At 34.3% G+C, this 9,803-nt stretch overlaps 1 long non-coding RNA gene across 1 annotated transcript; it reads left to right on the forward strand.

Annotated features, from left to right (window-relative positions):
- The first annotated feature begins 543 nt into the window (after positions 1-543).
- Positions 544-8,996, forward strand: LOC111083623. The gene is made up of 3 exons (XR_002609147.1): positions 544-648; positions 2,475-2,555; positions 8,844-8,996. It is a non-coding gene; the product is annotated as an uncharacterized LOC111083623 (long non-coding RNA).
- The last annotated feature ends 807 nt before the right edge of the window (positions 8,997-9,803 follow it).

Consider the following 9,803-nt stretch of genomic DNA (forward strand, 5'->3'; position numbering starts at 1 on the left):
TATAGATAATAGCTGTTTTACACACAAAAATCTTCATTCAGTGTTTAATGAATCTTCAGGAATCGTTATTGGTATCATCAACTGATTTCCTTTACATGGCTGAAATTATACACATTAAGTTACACAGTGGTAAATCGAACAAAAATCTTGGCTTGAAAAATCTAAAGTGTTCCAGACTCAAAGACCCTAATATTTTTGCTGTAGTAAAATTAGTTTAAATTTCTAACTCCATTGCTCAAAAGTGATTTTTGTGACATAAGTCTAAGCCATTAATTTATGAAAGTGATGCCAAAGTGACAAATCCAACTTGTACAATAAGATCTTAAGGTTAAACAGAAAGTCCATTGAAAGAATGTAGACTATATGATCATGTTATGTTTACGAGTCAGAAATTGTTTAAGTAAATGTTAATTGATTAAGAAAAATAGATATTATCAAGTAGCACTGGTGAAATACTTTTTAGGAAATTCTGAATGTGTTACCATGCATCATTTTACTATCCTTTAATCGTTGACTATCAATGTTGCCTATTTGCACTTTATTAAAAACTGATATCAATCACAAATATTCTGTTTCAGGCAAATACAGGGAAAAGTTGTTGAAATTTCCAAACTTCAAGAAATATTTACAGAGAAAGTTCTTCAGCAGGTGAGGAGAAAGGTGTTATTTTCTGCTTAACACTCGTGTTATGGACCCAATCGAATTGACTCAGTTTGTGATCCCAAAATGACCTTTATATTTTCCATACTATAACTTGTAATATGCTTTCAGTAAGCATTAAGTCTTTTTGTAGACAAAAAAAATCTGAATTTATAATGAAGTATTTAAACTAAAAACTTCTCCATGAATGTTTGGAGTCAGAGTATTGATTGCTGTGAGAGCAAACTGATTTTCATGGTAAAATGAAAAATATTTTTCTTCATATGAATATTGTCAAATTTCCTTTGTGTAATCTCAAAACCTCCTAAATAAATTATTTTTTTGTTCACTAAAACTTTCGCAACCATACATTTCTATATGAGGTCAGTGACCTTGTAATCTCCATAAGAAATAAATCTAAATTACCCTTTTTACAATGACTTCAAATTGCAACAGGAAACTACATTTGTTTATCCTAAACAGCTTAAAACTCATAACAGTATACATCTACTTCTACTCAAATTTTGTTGTTTTATTATTGAATTGCATCTAACTAATAATCCCACCACAAAAGTGGTAAATCACTTGGTGAATGTGTAGCTGATGTCACCCTAGCGAAAAGCATGGGTTATTTGCGAGTTGATTGCAAGTGTACCTTGTGAAAACTTTTTATTAGTAGTATTTTTCTTTATTTTACTTAATCTAACCTCATAAGTTTCTAGTTTTTACATTTTAATTACTTTTATAATAATAATAATAAATAATACACCTGAAAAACAAGAAATATAGTACTTACCTAGGTCTTCTTTTTTGCTGTTGACTCTTGATGAAAGTTAAGTCTACTTTGTTATACTAATGGTGCTACTGCACTAAATAATGTTTTATTTAATTAAGTAATGCACTAAAGAACACAGAATAACAACATGAAAAGCAGACAATGTCCTATAACTATCATAATTTTTCTGGCTTTCTAACCATGCGATAAGAGCCGTTAAAAATTCAGCTAAGGTCATCGAAATGTTTTCCACAGGAATAAAGTTTTAACTGGAAGCGAAATAGATAGAAAACACCACTATAATAAGCCATTTGATAGATTAAAAATTTGGCTTTCTATTGATTATGAATAATATAGTGTTAAATGTCAACAAGATCTATTGACAATTTGTGAAAGAGAGGATGTAAAGTTAGAAGTGGCAAGAGGGGTTCTGATTTTTTAGCTTATGGCTCTGTAACCAAATAAGATTGAAGGCTATAAAAATTATGCTTTGCCTGAGTAATAACAATATTATAATGAATAATTTACATTAAATTTTGTACTTCTCAGATGGGTGGTAAATATACAAGAAAAGAGAGAAGGCCTGGAGAGCAAATGTCACAATTCTCATACTAAAGGAAATTGGGGGTTTTCAAATATTTTCTTAAAACTTATATAATATTAAAACTCAATTTATTAATTATGTTTTGATGCAAAGTTTTTTCATATAATTTGATAATAAAGTAGTTTAATTAAATTATGAATGTAACTCAGTGAAACCTCAAGCCCATATGGAAAGAGTTAATTGAATTTTGGTTTTAAGTTTTCATATGTCTAAGTTGTACAACATATATTATTAAAAAACACATCACTGCTTGAACAGTGTATGGCTCCTTATGAAATAGTAGCTGTATCCTCTGTTTACCATATTTGTATTACTATTTTTGAAATTTTTTTCAGTTAATGCAATGTTAATGCTCAATGTTTAGATTTTTTTATTAAAATATAAATATAAAATAGCATACAAACATGTTGAAAATGTTAATAAAGTTGAGCTACTAAAATGTTTTTCCACAAAAAGGAGAGTGATGTCAACAGAATAGCAGAGACCGTAGCTGGGACAACAGAAAATATCATAGAAGGAAATGAGGAACTTCGAGAGGTAAGTTTAAGGATCTATATTACTGAATTTTGGCCCGGCATGGCCAGGTGGTTAGGGCGCTCGACTCGCAATCTGCAGGTTGTGGGTTCGAATCCCCATCACACCAAACATGCTCGCCCTTTCAGCCGTGGGGGCGTTATAATGTGATGGTCAATCCCACTATTCGTTGGTAAAAGAGTAGCCCAAGAGTTGGCGGTGGGTGGTGATGACTAGCTGCCTTTCCTCTCGTCTTACAATGCTAAATTAGGGACGGCTAGCGCAGATAGCCCTCATGTAGTTTTGCAGGAAATCTATAACAAACAAACAAACAATTACTGAATTTATGTATGTTTTTTTGGTGAGTTTGAGAATGTGGTTCTGTAACAAAACACCTTTGATGGATTGATAGCTACACTTCTGAAAATAAAACTTTCTCATCTTGTTGATCATCATGACAGTCCACTTTTGGTCAGTCATGTTTTAGAGGACTTTATGATGGAGTTTTAGAATATATGTAAATATGGCAAATGTAGACTAACTTTCCACGCAACAGTAAACTCATGTTGGACTTTTTAATTTTAGTTTGATATAGAATCAACTCTTGTTTTAAAGATCTTACAGGAGCATGAAATCTTTCCTCAAGATTTATTTGACTTTTGTTTCAGAGAATGATACTTTTGAATTTTAGTTTGATATTGTTTTAAAGATTTTGTGGGGGGCATGATTTCTTTTTGTAAGATTTATTTGATTTCTGATAAGGTACTCTCCTTCTTCTCACAAGGTTAGCTTTTCTTATTTTGTGCTGCCCTCTATATGCATGCCACAAGCCTTCGTCCTCTCTCTGTTGAAATCCACAGTTCCAACACATCTCTCATGCAAATCATCATGTGTCACATCTCCACCAATAGGAGAGCACTACTATCGTGTGACGCAGGCTACTCCCTCAATGCACCACTACCTAACTATTACTTTTTGTTTGGCAGCTGTTGAGTTCAGACATTTTTTTTTACATTGTCCAGTTACCTTGAAGTGGTTTATATTTTTCATAACTTTATTTACAACACTTCACAGTTGTGGAGTTAATATTTTGATAAAGCATTACTACCTTGTGTTTCCTGTTTATGAATTCCAAAGGTACAGTCACCACTTTGGGTACTTCAGCATCATCTGATTCCATATTTCAAGCATGGGCATGGGGGACCCATCAGGGGATATATTGTCACTCATTTGCCAGGAGATTGAGTAGTATATGAGCCAACCTCTTTCATCTACTTATGCTTCACTTCCTCCTGAGCCTTTCAGGGCCAGGCCATGCTGAAGATGATTTTGATCATTTGTTCCCCCAGCCCACCCCCCAGAGTTTGCCACGCCCTCCTGTTCGTTACCTGATGATTCAGATCGTCTGACATTAGTCTTTTCAGACTTTATCTCTCAGGTATGTGAGGTTTTGTCCTTTACACCTGTTTTCTGTGACCCTAGACCTTCCCTCTTACACTTTCCAATCCTATTTAGTCTTTTTCCCCCTTCCCCAATGGAATTTGGGTCAGTCTGCCCTTGCTTATCAGCATGTGAACTTTCCTTTTCTCACCCAACAGTTGTTGGGGTTGGTTCTACCTGCATCTGGGTACATCCCATATTGATGCCTTTGCCACCACTCTCAATCACAAATTACCTTGGTTTTGGTCCTCGGTTCCCCATCCTCAATCCTTGGCTGTCGATGCCTTCTGCCAAGATTGGTCTCATCTGTCCCATCTGCTTACTTCATTGGGTGGTCTCCCTCATCCATGCACGGTCCTTCTTATTGCTCCAACTGCAGGTAATTGCTCCCTTCCATCCCGACTTGCTCCATCAACCCGAGTCACCGGTACTCCATCCCATGACCTTTGTCTTTATGCCTGGCTTTTGTCAGGTCCTTGGTGAGGAGTTCTGGTTTCTCTCACAGAGTAGTTTCACATTTAGCCCATTCCATTTACCCTTCTTCTTTGGCTGTCTATCAATGCAAATAGAGCATTTCCCACTCATGAGCAGTGAGTCTGCAATTTCTGAGATACTTACCCAACAGTTACCTGTATCTCCATGTTTTTTATATGGCTCTTTGAGAGGGTTTCTTCGGTCTCCTTGATTTCAGTGGTTTTGGGCAGTGTTATCCCATACATTCCAGTTTTCCTGCTTCTGCAGAGTCTTTGCTTCCCCCCCCTTCCTTTCCATGTTGATTTGTTCCTTCTGGCTCCATTGGCTACCAAAGCGTCACTAGCTCCCAGACTGGGACATTAACGTGGTCTTTCATGCCATAACTCTACCTCCGTTCAAACCTCTGTCTATGTATTTCCTGTTTCACCTCTCTTTGCAGGCATATTTCCTCTTATTTCTGGCCTGTGGGTATTGTAGGTCGGATATTTTCGCCCTCGACATTATCAGGACCTTGTACCACTCCTCCTACATTATCCTTTATTCGGATCGTGCTTTTCTTCCCAAGACTGTTGCAGCTCAATAAGACAAGTCCTTTTTTTCCCCCCTACCTGCCTATCCTCTGTATCTCATCTCTGCCCTCATCCTGATCCAGATAGACTCCTCTGTCCTGTCCATGACTTCTGTTGTTATATTGCTTGCTTGCATGGCTTCCTTCTAGGGTCCTCGTTCCCACCTTTTTATCCCTTGTCAACCTTCCTCTTCCCATGATCTTTTCCTGGTTACCCTGACCAGTTGGGTTCGACATTCAATCTAGTTGGCCTGTTCCTCCTTGTCTCATTCTCAGTGTGATCTCTTTCACGTTTCCTCACATTAAATCCATCACCTTACCTTCTCCCTTACCTCTCATCATTATGTTAAGAGATTCTATGATTGGGCATGTAGATGACTCTGCACTTTCATCACCCACTGCCTTCACCACATTGCTGTTTTTGGTTCCTCGGGGTATCACCTATTGCTATTCTACAGACTTTGGCACAGTTGTGACATGAGTTAAGTCCTCACTAATGCTTTTTTTATTTCACTTTGGATCCTGCTCTGTGGCTAATGGTACCTTACAAGGTATTCTGTCTGTACTCGGAATGGGTTCTTCTTAGATGGCTGTATACATTCGCAGACATCTTGATATCAAATCCTCAATGAAAGCCATTTTGATTCTTATACATTTTTCATGGCTATGTAATCTCACCCTTGAGATGGGGTGTTTCACAAGATCACTATTGTATAAATTCCTCATTGTAATTGCTTTATAATATGCCCGTCCCAGACCATACCTGTCTTAATGACCCCCAAGAAACTGTCATTTCTGTAGCTAGACTTCTGTTTTAGTGGTTTGTCTTCATGACCTCCTAGAAACTGTCAGTTCTGTAGCTACACTTCTGTTTTGGTAGTTTGTGTTGATGACCTCCTAGAAACTGTCAGTTCTGTAGATACACTTTTGTTTTGGTAGTCTGTGTTGATGACCTAGAAACTGTCAGTTCTGTAGCTGCACTTCTGTTTTGTTAGTTTGTCTTGATGACCTCTGAGAAACTGTCAGTTATGTAGCTACACTCATGTTTTGGTAGTTTGCTTTGATGACCTTTTAGAAACTGTCAGTTCTGTATGTATAAATTTGTTTTGGTAGTTTGTCTTGATGACCTCCTAAAAACTGTTAGTCCTTTATCTACACTTTGGTTTTGGTAGTTTGTGTTGATGACCTCCTAGAAACTGTCAGTTCTGTAGCTACACTTTGGTTTTGGTAGTTTGTGTTGATGACCTCCTAGAAACTGTCAGTTCTGTAGCTGCACTTCTGTTTTGTTAGTTTGTCTTGATGACCTCTGAGAAACTGTCAGTTCTGTAACTACACTCATGTTTTGGTAGTTTGTCTTGATGACCTCCTAGAAACTGTCAGTTATGTAGCTACACTCATGTTTTGGTAGTTTTTTTTGATGACCTCCTAGAAACTGTCAGTTCTGTATGTACAATTCTGTTTTGGTAGTTTGTCTTGATGACCTAGATACTGTCAGTTCTGTATGTATAATTCTGTTTTTGTATTTTGTCTTGATGACCTCCTAGAAACTGTCAGTTCTTTATGTATAATTCTGTTTTGGTAATTTATCTTGATGATCTCCTAGAAACTGTCAGTTCTGTAGTTACACTTCTGTTTTTCAGTCTGTCTTGATGACTTCTTAGAAACTCTTAGTTTTCTATCTACACTTCCTCGGTCATTTTCTTTGTACTACAGTTCATATACTGAACTTATAAACATCTACAGCAACAGAGACAAATAGTTTACAGGAGGAAGAAAAGTTTAATGAAATATACAATGAAGCCATAATCACAGTTGAAAAAGTAGATATCACAATAAAGAAAATATGATTAAAGTTTTTGTTTTAAAATAACTTTTAACTGTTGTAATTATTTTTCCTTTCTTTAAATGGATATATGATAAGTTCCATGATAATTGTTTTTCTTTTATACTTTACAAAATAGATTTTGCTTGAAGGAGAAATTTCTTTTTTTCCTCCAGGTTTTAGTGTTATAAAATAGAGGTTTTAGTACGTTTATCAGATATAAGTAAATGGATTAACTACTTGTATAATGAGTCCCACACAATTAGTCTCCTTTAGAACCGTGTCTGGTACTTTCTAAGTTTTACTAACAAAGTGCAACATTAACTACTTGTATAATGAGTCCCACACAATTAGTCTCCTTTAGAACCGTGTCTGGTACTTTCTAAGTTTTACTAACAAAACTGCAACATTAACTACCGACCATTTATCAAGCCTTGTTTTTCTCCATTAATCTAAGACAGTTGTTTTTTATGGACCATTCTGTTTTTGAAGGGATATACCTTTGAAACAGCATTAGTTTGATTTTATTTTTAAAACCTAATCTCTTTTTATCAATACCCATATTTTTTAAACACATCACCCTTTACAGATTACAAATTGGGATTTGATCCCTATGCCAGACTCAATGCAGACAGCCTTTGTTGAAAAACAAACATATAAGAAATTTGTTCAGTCACAGAGGAAGACTAATAGAATACAGAATAAAATTATTATGAAGTAACAAAAGCTTTTTTGTATTTTGCAATTTAATTGGCTGGTAGGACATACAGTATTTAATTTTCCTTTGAAACATTTTATATTGTATACAGAGCTGGAGTAAAGAAACCTGAGAAACATTGTATAATTTAAATTGACTGGGTAACTTGAGAACATACATGAACATGTGATTAATATAATAACAAATGTATTTTGTAAGTATGCTTGGAAAATATACAAAACAGTTATTACATAGGAAGCATGTTACATGATGTATCAATTTCTACTCATTGAGTCAAAACTCTATACTTAAAATGAGCATATTTTAGCCAGAAATTCTATTGGTTTCTAGGAAAAAAGTACCAAATTTGTCTTTTCCTCACACTTATAATTTAAATTATTTACTAAATATACATGTAATTATTAAACTGGTTTTTATACCAAGAATTTCCAAAAGGAAAATATTTCTTGTCATGATGTGTTCTGATGTTTTCTGTCACCAGTTCAGTTAATAATTTTCAGTTTGAGATTTTTTAACATATTATATCATTGCTGTTAGTGAACATTGATTAAATGGAAAATATATTTTACGAGAACTTGAAATTTACTGAATTTATTACTATTTAAACAGTTTCATACAAATTCCATAAATGTACCACTCTTAGTTATGTTTGTAAATATCATACAACGTTGTTTCACATTCATTACTCATCATAAGAATCCTAACATTTGGAGTACATATTTCATTATTAAAAGCCAGGAAAGAAATATATATATATCTGAATCACAATCTATCATTTAATTACAATTTAATTTTAATACGTATGTGGTTTCTTTCAAAGATCCATGGTTCTCATCTCTCTAACTAGTAGCAAGAAAGAAAGGAGGTTGAGTGTAAAAAAAGAAATGTCTATTAGAGCCTGAGCAGAGTCATCTATAGATAGTTTTTATTTGTTCCTTATACAGATGTCGGTCAGATATTGGAATTTTGATTTGTGTCTATCTTTCAGTGTAAAACACTAGTTCATAATTCAGCACCATCCTTAGAATTTCACACTATATTAGAGACTTTAAAGCTCTATCCTCCTTCCTTTCCATACAAAGATCATACACACAGCCTTGTTCTTTGAGAGTAACTTGCAAAATGTAATACATACAAATTTGGTTTTAGCTTTATCTTAAGTATTTCCACTTAACTGGCATAAATATAAGTTATTTGCTAACAAATAATGATAAGACACAGGAAAACTATTATTAAGAAATAGAAAATGTCAGGCTGTAAGTGATTTTTGCTAATTTCTTTGTGTCGCAGGCTATGAAGAAAAATGCAGGATTTCGTGTTTGGATCTTGTTCTTTCTGTTGGTAATTTCCTTTTCACTGCTGTTCCTCGACTGGTATAATCCATAGCCATGTGAAAGTTTATATTTGTCAATGTATTATAAAATAAAATTTACACAGAATTAATTATGTTTTGTTTATTGAGTTTCTTTGCTTGACTTACTCAAGTATGCACAATAGTAGTTTTTCAATTTCTTCATAGTACTTGTACAAGTACAGTGCTAGAAAACAATAGGTCTAAAAATTCTAGTAAAGTATGCTTAAACTGCAGTATTTTTGTTTTCAATATCCCTCTTAATTTGGCCATTTCAGATTCCGATTCAGAGGCAGGTAAATAATATTTTTAACCATCCTTAATTTTAAATCTGAAGTGTGCAAATTAAGAGGAATGTTGAAAACAAAACCATCTACAGTTTGAATTTTACTCTTGTTGTTTTCTAATACATGTATAGTACTTTCTACCATACACAACAAAGTAGCAAACTCAGATATACGTGTATAGTACTTTATAGCATACACAAACAAAGTACCAAGCTCAGTTATACACAAATAAAGTACCAAACTCAGATATACATGTATAGTACTTTCTAGTATACACAAAGAAAGTACCAAGCTCAAATATATGCGTGTAGTACTTTCTAGCATACACAAACAAAGTACCAAGCTCAGATATACGTGTATAGTACTTTCTAGCATACACAAACAAAGTACCAAGCTCAGATATACGCGTATAGTACTTTCTAGCATACACAAACAAAGCACCAAACTGAGTTATAACTGTATGGTATTTTCTAGCATACAGAAACAAAGTACCTACCTCTGATATACACAGCTTGGTCACAAGTAAATAGACACCACCTTTTCAGAAAAAATGAAATTTTTCAGTCATATTCACATAAATTGATATATTTATAATTTAATTAATATCTAGTA

Source organism: Limulus polyphemus, unplaced genomic scaffold, assembly GCF_000517525.1.
Source record: "Limulus polyphemus unplaced genomic scaffold, Limulus_polyphemus-2.1.2 Scaffold10393, whole genome shotgun sequence".
NCBI classification, from domain to species: Eukaryota; Metazoa; Arthropoda; class Merostomata; order Xiphosura; family Limulidae; genus Limulus; species Limulus polyphemus.